This window comes from Homalodisca vitripennis, chromosome 4, assembly GCF_021130785.1.
Source record: "Homalodisca vitripennis isolate AUS2020 chromosome 4, UT_GWSS_2.1, whole genome shotgun sequence".
In the NCBI taxonomy this organism is placed as follows: domain Eukaryota; kingdom Metazoa; phylum Arthropoda; class Insecta; order Hemiptera; family Cicadellidae; genus Homalodisca; species Homalodisca vitripennis.
The window spans coordinates 18,334,662-18,356,660 of NC_060210.1; the positions used below are offsets into that span (position 1 = coordinate 18,334,662).

Sequence of the window (21,999 nt, forward strand, 5' to 3'; positions counted from 1 at the left end):
AAAATAGATGAAATCGTACTTACACTGTTTCATGTCTCATTTAACCCAGAACTGTTGATTAAGAACGCCCTTGAAAACAGAAGAACCTCAAAAACGACTCATCGTCTTGCGATAACCACTGGAGTTCACGATTGATAAGGCTATAAACCGAGATAACGCCAACGTTATCAATCAGGCCTGACCACTGGAGTTCACGATTGATAAGGCTATAAACCGAGATAACGCCAACGATATCAATCAGGCCTAACCACTGAAGTTCACGATTGATAAGGCTATAAACCGAGATAACGCCAACGTTATCAATCAGGCCTAACCACTGGAGTTCACGATTGATAAGGCTATAAACTGAGATAACGCCAACGTTATCAATCAGGCCTAACCACTGGAGTTCACGATTGATAAGGCTATAAACTGAGATAACGCCAACGATATCAATCAGGCCTGTATTCTGTTTCGCGAGTACACGCAGAAGATTTGGCCACAGTGGTTAGTTATCTTCCGCGTAGATAAAAGTAACTATGTTTTGAGTATTACTGAGACACTGAACATTTTTTTAAATATCCAGGGCATAGAAAACAAAATTACATAATTCTTTCGGACATTTGCCATTATTATGTGTAACAAAAAAAATCATAACACTACAATGATTAAAATATATCCTCTTCATTCACTTTTTAAGTTTTCATCCCTGATTTCATTGCGTTATTGCCATATATTTACTAGATTAAAAAAAAAAAATGATTGAGCATGCTCAACCTTATGACAAGATTTTTTGAACCTCACGAAGGGGATAAGTCCCTATTCTCACAACGTAGTGTTTTACTTTTTGTAACATCTAAAGGTTGCAATGACCGAAATGCCATTATCCTAACAAATCACCCACCGTCAAATACAAATTTTAACCAAATAGCACAAGTCTCACTGAAACACACTTCACAACGATCATACACCCAGGTTCAGAAACTACCATTATTTTCATACTTTTGTTCATTGAGTTAGCCATTGTTTTAGTTAGTAGCATTCATTGTTTGAATTGTGAAAGTTCCGACGAGATAAGGAAAGTAGGCCTACTATAACACAATAGTGCTCAAAACATTAAATCTTGTCCCTGACTTTTAACATCAATTTTCCACTTTATTATTTTTCGTTTTTCTGGGTAGTGAATATCCTACATGTGTTAATGTCACATGTTAAAATCTCATATGATTGTACTAATTATTTTGCTTACAAATTTATTTATTCTGCCGTTTTCTCGTTACCGTCACGGTTACCCGTAAGAGAAATGTCAAAATATTGGATAACACTTAGTCTAATCCATGGTGTGACATGGGCCATCATCAAATTCAATTATGTCTGTATATAAACGAAGCTTTATGAAAAATACAAAGTGTTTAGGTAATTTCGTTTTAGAGATATCTATCGCACGGAGAGACAGACATAAATGAAAAATTCCCAACCTCATGAGTGATAGCTTTGCTAATACTCAGCCAATTATATTCATTCAGTCCAGCTATATGTTTTGGGACGAAAATAAATCAATAACATGTTTAGTAATTTATTAAAACAAAAAACTAGAAATTAAATACAATTTTAGATCAAATTGTTAGTACGAAATATTTACGGTGGTCATTATGAGTATTAATAGTCTTCAGCTCTTAACAATAAACGTATCATGAGTCCATATACTTGGGAGACTGTGTATTATACGGCGTGGCACATATGTCAGTTTCCACAAAATTGGGATATTTTGTTTCGATAGGTTGGTAACAATATTAGGTTGGCAGCAACACGGAGTAAGTTCATTGTTGTCTGTTCCGGTTGCTAGTGTAAAGTGACGCTATTTTCATCTGTTATTAGTTTGTGTGTGATTTTAAAATGTTTACAGCCCAACAACGAGTTTACTTAATTAATTTAATTAAGGCATTAGTTTTCAGTTGTGGTGGAAGCATAATAAAAATACTGGTATAATAATAATTGAAAAATTTAGTGATAAATATCCACTTGAAAGTACATGTGGAAGTTACATAAGAAATTTGAAAAAAACAGGAATCGTTTTAAATGCCCCGGAAGTGTGGTCGTTCACGATAAATTAATTTGAAACAAAGAAAATCTGCAGACAGTTGCTCAAGCTTTGCAGCCAGTCCCGGTAAATCAACTCGTAAGGCATCTGCTGAACTGTAAATAGCAAAAAGAGACGTGCAAAGAATGTTAAAGCAATTAAACTGCCATACTGTACATCTTTACTTCCAAGCGCTTCACGAGGATGATTCCGATAAGTGATTTGAATTCTGTGACCCTATGTGATTTTCCACTGGAGGGTATTATAAAAGAGACTGTATGCTTTTAAAACCGCAAAATTTTGACAAACTCATAAACCTAATTAGAAATGCATTTGAACTTGTTAATAACGATAAACCTTTGTTGCTAAATATTTTTGATTCTGTTCTCAGTCGTATGAAGTGTATACAAAATCAAGGTGGACATTTCGAACAACTGCTATAAAATTGTATAGTAATATGTAAGTAATTTCATTATAATGAATTTGTCTTCTTGCCTAAAAGTGTTTTATTCAATCACCTATAACGCTTTTAAATTTCTCTTCTAGGGAAACTGACATATTGGCCACCCTGTATATAAAGAAAGAATAAAACTCGAGGGTTTCAAGAAAGTGGTGGAGAAACTTACAAACTGAGTTATGCACTCGTAACACGAAAACAGAATTGTCTAATCAGCAAGTTACTCGTAGTTTAGACCACGAAGTTATACAGGCAGAACAGACTCCCGTAAAGTTGGACGGAAAAACTTTCGAGTGTCCAAGTTATACAATAGCAAAAGGTTATTGTCTTAAGGAATTGTTCTCCCTTAAACAAAAGTACAATGAACATTTGAACGAAGATTATAAGCATCTTGCATAACTAACTTCAAGTTTTTATTTAAGTTTAAAATCCAAGCAAAATGTTAATAAAACTTTAATTTATATTTTAAGTGCCTTCTAAAACTGAAAGACTGTGGATCATCTTTATACAACAATAGACCACTTCCAATTCGCCTTCTAGCCGTAAACCTGGATTTTTTTAATTCTATTTAATTCTTTTATTAACATTGATACAGATTTTTATGAATGTAGTTTTTAGGAAAAGTAATTAATTTTTACACTTTTACAGAGGCCCAATATGTGATTAAAAACCAAATCTTTTACTAACCTCCCCCCACCCCCCCCCCCCCCCACCCCCCCCCCCCCCCACCCCCCCCCCCCCCCACCCCCCCCCCCCCCCACCCCCCCCCCCCCCCACCCCCCCCCCCCATTTTTGAAAATTCCAGGAAAATGTCTAAAAAGGCACGTTTTTTTAAATATTGGCTCTAAGTTGTATTTAAATTTATTGACATAAAACATGTTTTTAAATTCAATTCTGCTCTTGTGAATTCTGCTTAGAAAACACATTTTTTCTTTACTTTATATATCTTTAGTACTATTAGTGTGTGTGCGCGCGTGTGTGTGTGTGTGCGTGCGCGTGCGCGTGTGTGTGTGTGCGTGTGTGTGCGTGCGTGCGTGCGTGCGTGCGTGCGTGCGTGCGTGTGTGTGTGTGTGTGTGTGTGTGTGTGTGTGTGTGTGTGTGTGTGTGTGTGTGTGTGTGTGTGTGTGTGTGTGTGTGTGTGTGTGTGTGTGTGTGTGTGTGTGTGAAATCATTATGAAATTTGTATGTATCTGTCCACGGAGAAGGTTTATAGGCTGAGCCCATTGAATTCGCCACCAGGCGGCGGCGCGCTGCAAAAAATAAGTGTTCAAAGCGCCTGCACACTATAAACTGCAATTAGAAGAAACAGTTCTGTATGTAAAATAGCCAAACACTATTTGAATGCGCTAATTTATGATGTATATTTAAGATAAATTTCTGGTTGAACTTAAAGCTTGAGTGTCAGACCACTTTATAATAAAGTACATGTACGTGTGTGTACAGTGGCTATAAACATACATATACAATTATTTAACGGTGGCAAACAAAGCAAACTCTACATCGGCGTCGTAAATATAATTTACTTGAACCAGAAGAGCACATACACGGGCAAAGTTTATGAAAAGCGTGTGAAGCCGCGGGAAACAGCTAGTAAGAAATAAAATTCAAATACAATTTTCAAAAGCTTCTTGATTCTAATCGCTGTAAAATACATCAAACCCATAAAAAAACGTTGATAATAACCACGCAACGGTGAGGTAAATATTTATGAGCCGTCAGAATGTCACGCTGTTCAAATTACGATGAAACAAAATAGTTCTATGTAGAACGCCACAAGTATGTTGACGGTTTCCCTGATGACGGAATTTTGAAACGCCAATATCACATTCCTTGGATATAAGCATTTAACGTCGTTAAAACTTTAGAATATTGTGTTTCAAAGCGTCCTTTCTAGGCCAGTGGTATTTATAATTAACTGGACTTAACTATATTAAAAGTTTTAAGGGAAAACAGTTAGTACCCAATCGTAAATATTTTTAAAATAATTTAATTAAATAATATTGGTGTCGTACAAGATGTTTAATTTCTATTTACTGACTCACGGAGTTGATTAAATAAAAATAAATTTAATTCAGGTTATAATTATTAATAAATTTTGGATATACTGTTGCATACCTAGAGCAAAGTCACATTTGAGGCTAACCTATTTGTAAGTAGTCTATATAATTTATTATTAGTACTAAATAAATCCTAATTTATATTGATAAAAGTATTATTTACTATAGTATAGTCACCTCGTTATAATATAAGTAAATTGTGTGTATACATTACGTAAGTATAAATTACAAAATAAAAATAAATGATTGCGATTAAATGAACAATTCTTATGAATTGAATGGGAAATAATATAAATAAATGTAATCAATATTTGGTTATTATTTTCCAATGACATTACACTCAAAATGTCCTTATTGATAAAATTCACGAAAATTAAACAAGATTCTTATAACCAGAAAAATAATAAAACGAATTATTGAACCATTACTGTATTTTTGGACTGAAATGAAAATAACTTAATAACTCCGTTACGTCAATATTATTATTATATTTATAAAATACAAATTACTATAATTCATGCTATTCGTGGTCGTGGCCATTCTAAACATTCCCTAAAATCATATAGGTGAATGATGAAAGTATCTGCAAGAATTTAAATGGCATTACCAATTTATCCAATAACTGAAGGGATAAAAAGTATTGGCGAGGGTAGAGAGCTAGTCTAGACGTTGTTATTGCAAAGACAAACAAACGTGTCACAGCGGTAGACAGGTTGACAGAGACATTTTCCCCTGCATGCATTTTGTGTTCAGGGCAAAAATCTCAGACTTGCTTGTGTTCATATATATTATATATATATAAGTAGATATGAATATGGGGTTTCTAGGACACTTTTGGGACAGACAGAAAATCAATGTAAAATACTGTCCATTGAACCATAAACTAATCTGTAAATCACGAATGTAAAATAACCGAATCTATAGCTGTTTTACTGTTCATTGTAGGCTTCTAATTTCTTAAGCTGTTTTAATGAAAAAAATCCAGAAATCTTAATGAAAAATCTATAAACGGAAAAAAATGAAATTTGCTAACAATCACTCGAGAAGTCGGGGAGAATGTGAGTAAAACCGCATTCTTTTCACGAGGTTCTTCATTTACTTTCTCCAAATGTACTATAAAATCATCAAAGATTTCAGGTTTAAAAATCGTAGTCAAATTCAATGTCCAAATAGTGAAAGATTATAGGTAAAATCTTCTCATAATAAACGCGTGTATTTAAACCTACAAACCTAATGTATTCTTTGAAAAGGAAAATAATTTTTTCAAACGGTTCCAAGAGATAAGTAAAAAATTTTTATTCTGTTTTTCTAAATTCTGTAACAAATTGTGTTTTGTTTTTTACCTCCATATTGCAATTTTGTAAGCAGATTATTCAAATGTGTTAGTTTATTTCGAAATTTCTTAGGTTTAGGTCTTTCATACAAAATTAAATTACAATCTCTACAAACTAATCTTTTATCAACAATTTCTCCTCTATTATAACACTTGTAACAGTTGACATTATACTCTTCCATTTTTACAAAAAGAATAAATGGAAGGTATGGAACTAACTCTTGCCGAGATATAAAATTTTTCAGCGCAAATGTTTATGTTTATATTTCAACTACCGAGATAAAAAGAAATGATTTTATTTTATTATTTAAACTATTTAGGATATTTTGTCTATGATTACAAAGATTATTCCGGAAGAAATCGTGATTTTTCATCAGCGAAAGAGTATATTTTTGAAGTTTTAGAAGGAATGAAAGAGAACAATATGAACATCATTAACTACTGAATTTCTCTAATATCGTTCTTAATCACACCATAGGCTAAAAATTTCTCAGAAACAACAACAACATAACAAATCGCGTTTGTAACAGCATTTTGAAAATCCATATTGATAATTATATCGTTCTTTGAACCAGAAATATTTGTCAAACTCTTTGTTGTATCAATGACATAAATAGGTCTATTCGCTAAAAGTTCTTTAGGATTATAATACATTTCCATATTTTTTGTAGTAAACTTTCTTAAAATCTTGATACATCTGATACATGATTCTAAAAAGACCTCCTGAAATGTTTAAATTTTGTAATTCATCTGGATAATAAGAACCGTTCAATTTTACTCTGATATTTTTTACATTCAAACTATCAAACTTTGAAGGATTTTTCTCTTGATTATTCTGTCTATCTGTTTGAAAAGCTATAATAACAAACTTAGGATTGAAGATATTTCTATAAATATTTGTGATATCGAACGAATAACTTGTTCCGGAAATACCTTTTTGCTCAATACATTGCCAATCTAGAAAATTAAACATAATGTTTTGAGATTTTGTAATTTCATCAATCAACTGAATTTTTACTCGTGGTTTTTTAATAAATCATCGGAACTCTAATGAAAAACTCGTTAATTGTAATTTTGCCATCAACAGGCATAACATTTCCAGTTGCAGTCTTCAGAATCACATCATCGTCTTCAGCTCTTATGAAACTAATGTAAAATCCACCTTTATAGATTGGAAAATTTACATTTTCAAAGAATCCTAAGCCGAAATGTGCTAAATCACCGACCGCTTCAAATTGTCCAAATTTAAAAGTTGATTCAAAACTGTTTGAAAATACATCACTTTTGGAATAACAAATGGTTCCTTTAATAGTGCTTAATTGGCCACAGTTTTCGACTTCTTCTATCAATTTATTGTGTTTTCTTACTTCAATCTTAGAAAATAAAAACGGTATAAAATTATCGATTAATCTAACATTATCAGTTCCAAGATATGCTTGACCATCTTGTTTTGTTAAAGTTCCGGAAATATAAAACTGGAAGTTAGACGAGCAAAAGTTATCTCCAAAATCAATATTAAACTCAGTTCTTTTATTCGGTTCATTCAAATGTTGTTTACTAATTGGATAGAAATTTTTAAACTCCGCCCTTTCAATATCACTAGCATATTTTCTGTAGTCCGCCATTTAATAAGAGAAAATTTAAACATCATGTATAAGAAAGATATCATTTTTTCATCGATCTAATGTTACGTTTTTTATAAGAAAAAGATATAAATTTTAGTCATTTTTAATGATCTACTTCGTCATATTCGGGATTCTCTTCCTTAAATATTGCGATCTCGGTCACATATTTCAATAAAATTTGCACAGGATAGTAACCGCTATCTATAATATTGTTCCAATCAACTGTATCTTTATTTTCATCCAAAAATTTTATTACTCAAGTGTTGATAGAGACAAAGAACAGACATATGATCTTTTATAATTGATAATGTATATTTTCTTGAATGAACTCTGGGGACAGATTTTGATATTTTGCAATGTTATACCAATTCAATTTGTTTTACGTATAATCTCATCATATCTTCGGATAATTCATATTTTTGAGAAATGTCATCCCAATGTTCTTTTTTCAAATCTCTTTCGTGTTGCATTATAAAAAGATCGAAAGCACTGTAATGTCCCGCCATCTCTATTTATTAAGAAAAAATTTCAAGTTTTTATAAATTGGCTCTTTTTAGCGTTACATTCAGCACATTTTCCAGAAATTCTTTTAACTCCATTGATATTTGCATAGTATTTTATATCATTTGTTGCAGTTTTTTCTTTACATCTCACACAGTATATGAGCGCCATTTATTTAGGGAAAATTTATCGTGCATAAAACCCTACGAGAATACCTATTTCAGTAAGATCTTCCTCGAACTTATTAATTTTTTCTTCTAATTTTTGAAATTTGACAGCATAAGAATCATTGTATTCAACAAATTTATGACCAATATTCTCAAAAGTTTTCGTAGCATCTAAACTAAACTTATCAAAAGACTCTTTAAAATTAGTAAGTTTTTCATTAATTTCACCAACATCGTCTACTGATCTTCTATTTCTGGCTTCTAACTTGTCATAGACTTCTGTTGTAAAATCTTTAACATGCTGTTTATGATTCTCATAATTTTGTTTTAGTTTCATTAAACATTTTAATAGGATCTTCTAATTGAATCATTACAACAACATCAAATGGATTAATTCCTTTACTAACACTGCTAATTCTTTTTCCTTTAAAATCTAAGGCATTTTTAACATTCGGATCATGTAAATCAACAATATCGATGTTTTCTGATAATTTTAGAGGTTTTAAAATTTGTTCTTTAACAACAACATCATGTTTGTCAATACCAGGTCGAACACCGACAATTCTTTTTTTATTAGCCAAACTAACATAATTCTTTTCAACTTTGATCGCTTCAGTAATTTTATCAGCTTTTTCGATATGAGACATTAAATTGGTAAATAATTTTTTTACACCATCATCAACTTCTTTTTCCAATGCTTTTATTTTATCAGCAACTTCATTTGAACTCATGAAATTTGCAAGTTTGTTATCATATTCTGCTTTAAAAATCTTCAATCTCGACAGCAAACATATCTGAATCTGGAAGGTTTTGTAATAAATTTTCTAACTTGTTATCAAACTCATTTCTCAAACTATCAAAATTCAAACTATTATCTACATTTTGAATAATTTGTGTACCAAATACGTCAAAAATATTTTGTGAATCCATATTTATTAAGCAATAATTTGTTAACAACTTCTTTAAAATCTTTACCATTACTCAGTTCATTCAAAACAAAAACACATAAATGACCACAAATTGGGGGATCTTTGTAGTCTTGAATTTGAGAATCGTTATAATAAACGTTTTTTGATTTTTTCAAATATTTAATCAATTCTATAGGTGGTTTGTCCTCAATTCTTCCAGACGAATCAAAATAACATGCATTCTTATCATTTTTTATAATAACAAATCCAATGTGTTCCACTTCCCATAATCGAGTCTAAATTCACAATTCCACATTCAAATTTCTTAACTTTTTCAGGTAATGTATCTCTCATGAAGATTCCTCTAAAATGTTTAATATTTTTGCAGATTTCTTCCAATTCCCCGAATGTTAAAGGTTTAAATTTTTTTTTCAATGTTTGATTTCACGTAATTCAAAGTTTTTTCATCTAATCCAGATCCTGTAACATCTTCCAACTCTTTATCTAACCAATTTAAAATGTTTCGAACAATAGGAATCACATCTTTTTTAACGATTGGAGCAGCTTTACGAACATAAGGAACAACATTTTTAACAACTGGAATATTTTCTCCAAAATCTAATAAATCTTTCAAAAGTCCACCATTTTTGAGTTCTTTCAACTGATTATAAGAAAATTCTATTCTGGTTCCTTTATTGTTTTTCTTATGTTTTTTCGAGTTTATTGTATTGTCTATTTGTTAAAAATATCTTATCTTCGCCATTTTTTAGTTGATCTATTTTAAATTGAATACTAACGGGTATTTTCTTCTTAAAAGCGGATTTTATTTTTTCTTTCTGATTTTTGCTGAAATTTACGTTCACCTCCATTTATATAGTTAAAAATTTCAAGTTCTCTTCGATTCCCATTCCTAGTTTTCTCTTCAAAAAACATTGCTCCAGCTGTTGGAAGCGCAACAAATCTTTCACCTAAACTAGCATCTTTTGATAAAAATCTATCCATTGCCTTATCTTGCAAAACTTTATCTGCGATATGTCTGGAATTTGTGTCTCTATGTTTTGCATAAAAAATATCGTGTTCCATAGCAGCTTGATCTAATTTATTTATACCAGGATCTCCTCTTTTTAGTCTTTTTTCGAGTTTTGTGCCAGGCCTCAGATACTGATAAGTTGGTACGTGTAATTCAAAAGGTAAATTGTTGATAAAATCATTCAAAAGTCCACTACCCTCAATCATAGATGAACTTATTGCCGGCAAAAATTCGTTTTAAATATTTAATTCCATCAGGTTTTTCAATCATTTCGTCAAGTTTGTTCGAAATAAAATCTTGAATTGCTTTCTTTTCATTCAAAAAATTGTTATTTCCAGCCTTCTCTTGAGCATAAATATAATTAATAATTCCATCGAGTTTTGTCAAATCGTTGATATATCTGTACTCAATCTTATTATCACTGTATTTTCTTACACCTGATCCTTCGATTCGTTTTTCCCAAATTGGTTTAATCAAATTGAGATATTTTTTACCTTTACTTGACTTTGGTTTCTTAGTTGATGGATCATTATTTTTGTAAATTGAATCAGATTTCCATAAAATTTCAGTATACTTTTTCAAATCTTCTTCAGAATATAAATTATCTTTTGGAGCGTCATAGTCTGTTAATAATCTCCATAAACCTTGAGTTCCTTCATATGTTTTTTCATTAATAATGATATCATTATGTTCAAAATTAACGGGTAAATTTCCAATCATAAAACTTCTCTTTTTTCTGTCCCAATACAAACCAAATTTATCATCCTTTGCTCTAGGAAGAAATTTTTTACCAATTTCACCAATTATTATATCCGTTGTTCCAGGACTTATTGGTTCAACTATGGTAGAGTCTTCAATGATTCGAGGTCTAAATGGTGTTGAAGATGGTAATTTTGGCAATTCAAACTCAGATTCTGGTATCGAAATATCGGCAAACTGTCGTACAACTGGAACCAAATTCATTAAATTTTGATTATCGCTTAAAACATTTTCAATTTTACCCTCAACATTTTTTTATTGCAGAAGTTACAGGTTGATTAATTTTTTGAATAAATTCTTGTTCTTTTTCATCAATTCGAATCTGTTCTTTAAATTCTTTGATTAATTTCTTTTCTATTTGATCAAGTTTTTTTGCTTCTTCTGAAGTTACGTTCGCCATTTATTTAGGAAAATTTTGAAACGTGAACGTGAACGTGAACGAGAACGAGAACGAGAACGAGAACGAGAAACGAGAACGTGAACGTGTAACGTAAAACGTGAACACGAAGCGTGAAAACGTGAACAGATTTACCGTTTTTCAGTTGTTTTCATAATGTAAATAAAAAGTAAAGATAATGTAAAAATAATTGTAACAAATATTTTTATCGAGTAAATTTGTCAGACCACTGAGCAGCATTTATATTAGAAAATTTATTCAAATATTTGCCATTTATTTTAGGCTTCAAAGTTAGATTAATAGTTAAAAATCCGTAGTCTTCCTTCCAAATTTTATCACACAAACTCAATAAAGTGGTTTAAAACTCATATCAGAACCAACATAATTGTTGTAAATCTTTCTCGAATAGTGATCGTCTTGCTTAAAAACACACAACATATTCAAATTATTTCTAATAACTTGTTTTTTTATATCAACCTTTGAAAAGCATTGGGAAAGATAGATACAAGATATGTTTTTGTGACGAGACATTACGAAATATTCCTTAATAACGTCCTGATTTTCCAAAATACAATCATCAAAAACGATTAACGAATTGGGTTTACATTCGCTTAACGGAACTATGTCCTCAGAAGTATTATAAAAATGTGATATTTTTTTGTTTAAGTTTTTCTCAATATTTTCAAATCTTTCTTGTAATTTTTTATAGGCGTCTTGTTCTAAAGATTTACTAAAAACATACAAATTGGAATAAGGAATCAACCTATTGTAGATAAAATTCAATAATAAAGTTGTTTTTCCACATCCACTTGAACCAACAATTAACAATCTGATTGGTTGATCTTTCTTTTTTTCTTCAAAAGTTTGAAGTTTTATCTGATCTTTTTGCTTTAAAAATTTCTCCATTTAAATAGCGAAAATGAAGCTGTTCAAGTTGACTTCAGAAAGCTCTCAATTATTTTAAACTTGGAACATCCTATACACTTAGAGGAAGAATCAAATTATTTTATCGGTTTAAGCGGTTTTTATTCTGACAATTTTGTAATAAATATTAGTGAAAGTTCTCCTTATTGTATAGGATTTAGTGAGAAGAACATAACAAAAATATTATGGTTTAAACAAAGGATATTATACTTTCGATCAAATAAAAAATTCCCTTAAAAATTATCTGAAAAACATTCAAACAATCAGAAAAAATCTTTAAACTTTGACGAAAACAAGTTTGAAATGCAAAAAAATTATCTCTCTAAGAAAATTCAAATAAAATCACCAGTAAGAATAATGTTTTCAACAATTATTGTAGAATTTGTTAGGGTTTGTTCAAGAAACTATTGAGCCAAATCAGGTATATATAGGAAATAAAACGCCAAAATTTAGACCGTTTGATGTAATTGAAGTGCACTGCAATCTCGTTGAACCTAGTTTTTGAAAATCATACCGAACATTTACACAAAGAATCTGAAATTTTGTACACTTTTTTTCCCAAATGTTGCTTTATGGATCAAAAATCAGTGAAAAAACCGAATGAAATAGACTATATTCCAATTAGAAAAAATATGAAAAGAATTCAAAAAATCGTCTTAACTGTTCAAGACTCTGAAGGAAATTTATTGAAAAATGAGAGTAAAACTACAATTTACTTAAGATTGTTGAAGCAACGGACATGAATCAAGGGGGTCTATTGAATAGACTACCTTTAAACTTTCAAGAAAAGACTAGAAGATATACATTTTCAAGGGTATCGAATCGCGACTCTTACAAAAATTACATCCAGACACTATTTTCGACCTTTAAACTCAAAATAATAATTGCTTGTTAAATTTTTTTTCTATCTAAATGGAGTCAGTCATAGATCTAAGAAATAATCAACTTACATTCGATAACACGAATATCTTAACGATTGTAGACGAAAACAATGTGATCTGGTTTAAGGCTAAAGATGTTGCAGAAATTTTACAATATGAAAATACTAGACAAGCTATCATAAATAATATTGATAATGACGAGGAAAATAGCCTTTAAATATATAAATTACAAGAGTCTATGCCATAGACCCTTTCAAAATCTTCATCCTCACACTATTTTCGTTAATGAATCTGGCCTTTATTCTCGAAATACAAATTACTAGTTAAATTTCTTTTCTATCTAAATGGAGTCAGTTGTGAATCTACTCAAATTCAATAATAAAGAAATTTTAACATTTGTTGACGAAAATAATGAATTTTGGTTTAAAGCAAAAGATATTGCAGAAATATTGGAATTTAAAAATACGATGAAAGCGATTAGAGATCACGTTAAAGACAAATATAAAAAAAAGCTACGATAACATAGATTCAGAAGGGGGGAACGAATCGTTCTTACCTTCAAACTTTCAAAAAAACACTATTTTCATTAATGAACCAGGCATATATTCTTTAATACTGAAATCTAAAATGAAGATTGCAGAAACGTTTCAAGATTTGGTTCAAAGCAAAAGATGTTGCAGAAATTTTAGAATATGAAAACACGAGGCAAGCTATCATAAATAATGTCGATAATGACGATAAAACAACGTTTGAATGTATAAATTACAGGAGTCTATCCCATAGACCCCGAGAAACAAGGGGCTATTCGAATGGCCCCTTAACAATCTTCATCCTGACACTGTTTTTATCAATGAATCTGGACTTTACGATGAAAATGTTTCTAAATTTTATTAAACTCTAGAATTATGATATTTTGTCTGTAAATGTTTTTGAAGATGAGGTAACCATTGAATGATTCGTCCACTCGCAAAGAGTCGGTTTCTTTTGACTTTTTTGAATAATTCTTTTAGCACAATCTTTACAATGTGCATGTTTTTTATTTTTTACTATAATGCCAATCGTAAAATTTGGAAATATCCTTAATTTCTTTACAAACGCAACATTTTTTCTCTTCTAACGTTAATTTTTCTATTTTATCGTATAATTCTCTGTTATATTTACTACGACAATCCTTACAATAATAGTATAATCCATCTTTTCTAGTCTTATCTTGAGAAAACTTCGTCAAATCTTTAAATTCTTGACACTTTATACATTTCTTTTCAGCCTCCATTTATATAGAAAAAAATCTTTGACTTTCTCAATTCATATTCATAAAACTTTCCGGTTATTTCTTCATTATTTAAATCTTTTATACTATAAGTTACAGGATCTGTGTTATTAATTTGATAAATCACAAAGATTTCTCTTGACCAATTGTTCTTATATTTGTTTGAAAATGTTTGTTTTTTACTAACAATTCTTACATGATCATTGACTTTAAATTTAGTTTTTTGTGTGAATTTCTGGTGGAATATACTTGAAAACGGTCTCTAATAACTCCTTTTCTGCATCTTTATCTACGTCTTTCGGTTTCATTTTTATTGTGCTGTGAACTGTATCGTTATAATTGTTTACGATTTTTTGAAGAATATCGATCCATTTAAAGTTTTTATTAATCTCAAAAATAACTTTCATCCTTTCGTTTTGAGTTCTGTTATATCTTTCTACGATACTTGATTTCTCTTCATTTTCAGTATGATAAATCTTAATGTTGTATTTTCTCAAAAACATCGTTAAATTCTTTATTTTTAAACTCTAAACCCTTATCTGTATGAAGTAGGTTAGGAGGTTTGTGATTGATCCTTATGGCATCTTTTACTATATCTTCGACAGCTTTTGAAACATCCTTGCCGTTTTTTTCTTTTGATAGCTCTTGACCAAGCATATTTTGAGAAAGTATCAATAACATTTAACATATACTTAAATCCATCATTTTGATCCGAATAATTAGACATTATAACTAAATCTGCTGCCCATAAATCGTCAATTCCTAGTGTTATAATTTTTCTCTTTTTAAACTTTTTTCGTACTGGTGCATGAATTTCTCTAGCTTCAATCTCGATTTCTTCCTTATTCTTAGATTCTTTCTTTACTTGTTTTTCATTTGGATTCTTTATAAATTTACTCTTATTTGTCTTACATTTTGAACATTTTGCTGCAATTCTATACAATCCGTTTTTGAGTTTGAACGATTTTAGAATCTATATTTTTCGTTTTTTTCTTGCATTTGTGGCAGTGAATCAAATCATCTTCCATTTACATGTCAAAGTTTCCAAGTTTATTTAACTCATCTAATATATCAGATTTTGCTTCATTTTTATAGCCATAAGGTACTGTATCGATCTTATTTTCTAGGAAAATTCTCTTATCATCTTTAGCGTTCAGTGCCAGCTTGTTTATAGTGACGGTGTACAACTCATGTTTGTAGCTTTTGATTAATGTCATCTCCCTAAATTCTTCTTTATCTTCGAACAAACATTTCTTCAAGTTTTCGATATTTATTGTTTTATTTACAACGCTTCTCTTAATTCCTTTACACCTAACTGGGTTTTTATCTAGATATTTGTACGAGTACATCTTAGACCTTAAACCACAAAATTCTTCTAAAACTTCGCTATTTAACTCATCTTTGAATTTCCCTATTACCTTCTCATTTTTAGTAGTGAAACATTCGTGATCTTTTGGATAATCACTTGTATCAAAAGTCATCTATATTTTCTTTAATAATTTTAAAAGGATCTCGTTTCAATTCTAGGAAATAACTGTCTGTATCCATGTAACACAGATTCAAATCTGGATCGAACTTCTTTAATTTATCGTAATAAAACTCATACATTAACAATTTTGAGAGGTCGAGAACTGAAAATCCTATGTAAATCGGTTTGTTAAATTTAACCTTTTGTTTGTACATGTGACTCGCTATACAGTTGTCGTCAAAGATGTTAAAGCATTTGAAATTTGTTTTCTTAGCTTGTTTCATTGAAAATTCTTCATTTCCAAGCTTAATATCACATCTGTTTCGCACATTTTCCATACTTTTTCCAAAAACTGAGTTGTTCATCAGCTTAAAAAAGTCCTTTTCGAAGTCACTTGTAGCTTTGGTTCTCATGTTTGTGTTAAAATCAATGTATTCTTTCATAAAAGGCTTCTGATCGAATGCGATAACTCTATTCACATGTTTCAAAATCATACCTTGTTCCAAATAGAACTTCAAATTTCTCGAATGAACAACGTATTCAGTTTTATGCAGTAGAGTTGTGCAAAGTTTGTTTTTAAAATGTTCTGGAGCAAGAGGTAAATCCTTGTGATGTTCGTGTAAATTTGTTGGATATTCTAGATCGACTTCAAGAATATAGCCATAATCTTCGTCGCCAGTGAGTTCCAAAATTGTTTCTTGCCATTCTGCTGTTGTATATGTTTTTCGGGTTCATCCACTTGATTTCGTTATATGGTAAATTTTGCATGAGGCCATACCCATAAAGGTTATTAGCATCGACGTACAACAGATAGTTTTCGGGCTTTGTCTTATCAAAATCTTTCAAATATTTGTTATTCGCTTTAACATATCGTTTAATACATTGAGAAATGCCTCCGCGAATACCTTTTTCAATCATCAAATACATGTTATAATCGTTAATTAGCTGAAGCTCAATTTTCGTTAATTTTAACATAGCGTCCCATGCGAGACTTGGAGCTGTTAGATAATGTGCTGGATCAAGTTTGTAACAATTTAGACAAATGTTTCTGAAGTTTTCGAATATATCAGCTAGCAATAATACATCTTGGATATTGTACAAATCAGAGTAATTTCCTAGATTTTTCTCTTTTAATTTGTTCCAAACGCTCAAATAGTGTTGATAATCTTTCTCAGATATGCTCTCGTCTGTCAAAAGTGAATAGAAATCTTGAATTTTCAGGTCTTCTGTGTAATCAAGTTTTTCAATACTATCGATAAATTCGTAAGGAAATATGCCTTTTCCAGATAGAATTTTAAAGATTTCTTCTTCGTCATTTGATTGTCTATCTAGAATTGCGTTCAATATTCTTCCATCTTGTATAAAATGATTTGTATGCTTGAAATCATCTTTTTTTGAGGTTTTTAGCTAACTTTTCTATAGACGAGGCCATGAATCTGAACGTATCTACGAAAGAAAACTTGATGAACTTTCTTGGTTTATCATCTTCAAACTCATACCCATAGCCAGAATTTACAGAATAATTTATATATTTCTCATCGGTGTTTGCGATCAAATCAACGTTTCCATATTGTTTAGCCAATTCTTTTATGTACAAATGAGTATCGTAATTTGACATATTGTGGCAGAAAACGGGAATATTTTGAGGAAATTTGAGATTCAAGTTACAAGATAAATGAGCAGCACCTCGAAATTTGCCGGTTAAATGACAATGATCTCGTACTTTTTTTCTTGTTTGATTATCAAAACCCTCACATTCACAAATATGACAAAGACTGGAATTTTGGTACGCTAATTCTTCTTCTTCGGTCAATTTCATAGGTTTTTTGTTCTTAGAATTATACTTTTTAGCTATGTATTTTGATATTTTATTGAGCTCTTCAAACAATTTTGCAGGAACATTAGGCAAATCGTCTTCATTTTCGGCTCGATAACATATCGGTTTATACATGCGATTCGTCACATTTGACACTAAATATAGAGTAAAACCATAAGGAATATGCTTCTGAATCTTGGTTGTAGTCGATCTTTGTTGATTGTTCTTGCATGTCGGAATTTTTTCTAATATGCTCTCAAAATCCATATAAATAACGTACGGATGGCTAAACTTCTTTTGATAATTAGTAAATGTTGTTGTTTGACCTGGAAACGGCATAATTGGCTTACAAACTTCATGTTGTTTGCAAATTTCTAAATGATCTGTTAAATCTCCAGATTTGTAGAAATGGCTTAAACATCTTCTACAAAGAAATTTTCTTTCCTTATGCTTGGATAACTGAGAACTCACGAGTTTATTTAAATCTGTTATCAAAACATAATGAGATTTGTCTTCTTGTTTAACATACAATAAATCGATTTCTAACTCGGCATCATAAATTTCTGAAATTTGTAACGGAACAATATTAATTTTTTTCATCATAAGTATAGATATTTATAGACATTTTTGGATATTTGTACTTGGAATTGGAGCTGCGTTTCTCGAATAATTGTATATCTTTCAAAGACATTGGATACTCGAAACCTGAAAATATCTCGTCATTTACAAATTTTTCATATTGTTTTTACACGTTCAGGATGAAATTTTGATTTTTCAATTGCACAACGGATAGAGTAAATAAAGCAATAGTCATCTTCATTTTTGATATTTACACAAGCTTTCTTTACCTTTATTTCTTGTGGTAAATCGATATATGATCCTGCGTTTCAGCATTTCGTGTTTATTAAGGCTCAAAATCAGTTGTTTACAGCGTTTTAATGTCCATCCAGAACCTCGATTTGGATGATTTGTCTGTTCTCGATGTGTTAATTTATTAAATTGTTTAGAAATAAAGTCGTTTACATCAAAGATCTCGTCTGCTTTTATAGTAAAGTACATTGGACAAGTTTGTGTTTCACCGTTCACTAAAGTTCGTTCGTATTCGCATTCTAAAGAGAGATATCCTTTACTATTTTTCACAGTTTCTTGAAATTTTTCGATTAAACTTTTAATTTCTGGGCGCAAAATAGAAAGATATTTGTAAATTGACATGAAATTGTCGTTCAAATTCGTTAAAATGTATTGCTTAAATAGACCGTGTATTGAGGATAAAACTTCTACATCGATGATATTTTCAGGTTTCTCATTAATCGTTTTATCAATTTCTTCGATCATTTCTGACTTAGTTTTGTCGTTAGTTTCGATAGCCAATTTTTCAGCTATTGAATGAATTTTTTCATCATTAAATAGATTGAGATCTTTTTTACTTTCCTTAAAATTTTTCTTTAGTTCACGCAATTTTTCTATATTATACATGTTTTGGTGATCGGCAATTTGATTTTCTTTAGCCCAAGTCCTCAAATAATTTAGTTCTTTTTCATAAATATCTTTATTTTTTAGATGATTTTTCGACTTATAATGTCGGGTATAATGATGTTCGAAAATGTCTTTTTTGCAGTACGGGCAGGATATCTTTTTCCTCTCCATTTAAATAGGGAAAATTTGAATCTGCCAAGTTTTACTATTTAGTAAAATATCTTTTTATTAAGCTGAAAAATAGCAATAATTCAGTAGATTTCTAAGGGTTTTTATCAAAATTTGATAAAAATTAGCACAATTTATGTAGAAACAGCGTTAAATGTTTCTATTTATATAGGAAAAATTTAAAGATTTTGATACAAATCAGCAGAATTTATGATTTAACAGCGTTAGATTCTTCTATTTATATAGGGAAAATTTGTATAACTCAGACTTTGAAAAGTGGAGAATTTTACTAGAATTTGACACAAATCAGCACAAATTGTAGTAAAACAGCTGTAGATTCTTCTATTTATTATAGAAAAATCTGTAAACTAAGACTTAAAATTTTTGAAAAAATAGTATAATTATAGGACAAAATAGTACTTTAATTACTATATTGGTTTGTAGGAGGCAATTTAAATTCTTTATACTATTTTTTCAATAATTTTTTCTTTAACTTTTCCAAGATTTTTCATTAAGATTTTAATATATTTACAACAGAATTTTCGTAGATTCGAAGCAGATATGAGATTGATTCGAAGCATATTTCACTAAGTTTCAGCTTAAGAAAGTAGAATCAAACAGCTATAGATTCGTTTATTTTTAGTTCATGATTTATAGATTCGTTTATGGTTCAATGAACAGTATTTTACATTGATTTTCTGTCTGTCCCAAAAGTGTCCTAGAAACGCCATATTCATATCTACTTATATATATATATATATATATATATATATATATATTATATATATATATATATATATATATATATATAAAGAGCCAAAGGATAAGATAACTGGGCACATTAACGACATTGAACCTCAATTATGTCTCAGAGTCATTGAAAATATCGACCATCGGATAGGTAATGCCACAGAAGCCGTGACAAGCATTTGGACGATATTTTGTTTCGCACATAATTGTCATAGATCCTTCCATGACAATGAAAAATATTAAATGATCCGAAAACTGTTTGTTTTATTTACAATTTGGATATATTGGATAATTTGGATATTCGGGAACATATAATTTATTACGATACACATATTTAATATTCTATAGAAGAATCTCTTATGAATTTAAGAACTACAAAATATTGAGTGTATAATTTTATTTTAGGCTCTTTACTGTTACCAAATAGCTCTGTAAACAATGAAAATCGTTTCTTAATTATATTAAAAGCATAAAAAGCCATACAATTATTTTTTTATTATTTATACCCCGTTAAATCCCTCTTTTTAATCTACTTAATTTATACTTAACAATGGATAGCCCATCTTTTTTAGTTTTAATATACCCGCCCTTAGAGGGGCATTGGCCTGAGTTGAGGTCTATTAAAGAGAGTTATAAATATTAATTTAATTATCTTCTGATTTTAAGTCTACGAAAATGAAGTTTTCCTTGGTTTGACTAAAAATGTAAATATTATTTATGTTCTTTGTAGCACTTTAAGTGCATTTATTGTGGGATTATTTGTTTGAATTTTTGAAAGATGGAATGATTGTAAAGACAATAGGATTTCCGGACATTTACCATTGTTCACTGGTACAAGAAATCAGAATTGATGGCAAATATCCGGAAAAGTCCAGTTTTCTTTACTATCATGAAATATATGGTTTCCCAGGGTGTACAATGGTGGATCAATACAAGGACATATTCATTGTTGGAGGGGTTCCCCTTTGCATACCGCTCTCTTTGACTATGTAAGTTCTTTCTTTGCCGGTGCGTTTCCAATTCCATTTTCTAACGTCTTTGAACCTCAACACTCGTGATGTCGCAATAACACTTTGAATTTGCCGACGAAGGTGGCTGAGTGGTGGCGTTACGGATAATCACCCCAGTGCATCGGAATTCCGAATCGGGCATCGAAGTGAATGAGTCACAAAAAATATATTTAAGTTTAAGTAACTATACTGACACAACATTTTACATTCTCTCTTTAAATATCTGTAACGTTGATTGCTCCCCGTGGTTTTTTCGAACCCTAATTCGGACCAGTTACGTATTTAAAAATCTTTCATTACACCTCACTTAAAATGAGCTTACATAAAACTTTGGGGACTTAACAAGTAATAAAAATAAACCTGCAATAACTTTCTGCGATATATGGAACCTTACACGGTAATAATAAAATACATTTACCATGAATTATCTATTTCATGATATTTTCAAATCCCCATACTACCAATTTGAATTAGACTTCATAGTAGTACCGTTGTCCGAGCGGTCTAAGGCGTTGGACTTCAAGTCTGAGTTAGATATAGCGATAGGTTCGAAACCTGTATGTGACCATTGCACTTTTTATCAGTACCATCGACCTTGTACTGTATCGACTCTCCCGCTTAATCTGTTTGATAAGATCCTCGCACAGGCCAGTGGCCCATTAGAACGGGTAGAATAAGGCTTAAAAGGAGATCGGCTTCTCCTTTTTTTTAAAAAAAAAAAAGAAAAGAAAAAAGTACACTAAGAAAAGTCGGTATTCTTCATAAGTTTAAGCATAAAACTGTTCTTTTCTGTACTGAATGCATCACTATTAGAATTTCCTGTACCGGAAATTTGTTGTTTAAACAGTTTTGTTGAAATTCTCGCAGTTGCACTTATTTCAAAATTTGATCACCCTCGAATATTGTGATTCATAACACCACATTCCCATTGACTCACTGCGGT

At 30.6% G+C, this 21,999-nt stretch overlaps 1 protein-coding gene across 1 annotated transcript in view; it reads left to right on the forward strand.

The window, feature by feature from the left end:
* Positions 1 to 21,999, forward strand: part of LOC124360958 (high-affinity choline transporter 1-like) — a 138,377-nt gene that overhangs the window by 64,824 nt on the left and 51,554 nt on the right. The window lies entirely within an intron of this gene.